At 41.6% G+C, this 898-nt stretch overlaps 1 non-coding gene across 1 annotated transcript; it reads left to right on the plus strand.

Annotated features, from left to right (window-relative positions):
* Positions 1-519: 519 nt before the first annotated feature.
* TRNAL-UAA (transfer RNA leucine (anticodon UAA)) lies at positions 520-592 on the plus strand. The gene has a single exon. It is a non-coding gene; the product is annotated as a tRNA-Leu (tRNA).
* Positions 593-898: the final 306 nt, after the last annotated feature.

An 898-nucleotide genomic window follows, 5' to 3' on the forward strand; every position in this document is an offset into this window, starting at 1 on the left:
CATAGTCTCTCATGATTCATCTCTCCCTCTGATTTCCTCCCCCTTCATTTTTCCCTTCCTTCTCCTAATGTCCTCCATGCTATTCCTTATGTTCCACAAATAAGTGAAACCATATGAAAATTGACTTTCTCTGCTTGACTTATTTCACTTAGCATAATCTCCTCCAGTCCCATCCATGTTGATGTAAAAGTTGGGGATTCATCCTTTCTGAGGGCTGAGTAATATTCCATTGTATATATGAACCACATCTTCTTTATCCATTCATCTGTTGAAGGGCATCTCGGCTCTTTATTTTTTTGATGAAGTTGTTTCCAGTTGGCCATTGAGAGCTCTTCCAGGTCTCTCTTGGGTCCTCTCAACGTGCCCCATTTTCTGAGCGTTTTGTTATTTTCTGGCACTATAAGATACTCCAACTTCATTTTGCATTTTCTCAGCCCCAGTCCTTGAGTGAGTTAGTTCCTCGAGGATCCTTGGGTCCATCTACAGAAAATGGTATTTGGAAACAGAGATCTGAGGGGTACCTGGCTGGCTTAGTTGGTAGAGCATGCGACCTAAGATCTCAAGGTCGTGAGTTCAAGCCCCACGTTGGGTGTGGAGCTACTTTAAAAAAAAAAAAAAGACATTAAAAAAAAGAAACAGAGATCTGAGTACTCCACGTGCTCATTACTGCTGAGATGGCACAGATTCTCATTTCTCTCTGACTACATTTAGGAAACATGTATGGATATTAATTCATTTATATACACACCTGTATATATATATATATTTTTTTTTAATATTTTATTTATTTATTTGACAGAGACAGAGGTAGCGAGAGCAGGAACACAAGCAGGGGGAGTGGGAGAGGGAGAAGCAGGCTCCCTGCCGAGCAGGGAGCCCGACGCAGGGCTTGATCCCA

This window comes from Leptonychotes weddellii, chromosome 2 (genome assembly GCF_054177405.1).
Source record: "Leptonychotes weddellii isolate Sample4059 chromosome 2, ASM5417740v2, whole genome shotgun sequence".
Classification (NCBI taxonomy): Eukaryota; Metazoa; Chordata; class Mammalia; order Carnivora; family Phocidae; genus Leptonychotes; species Leptonychotes weddellii.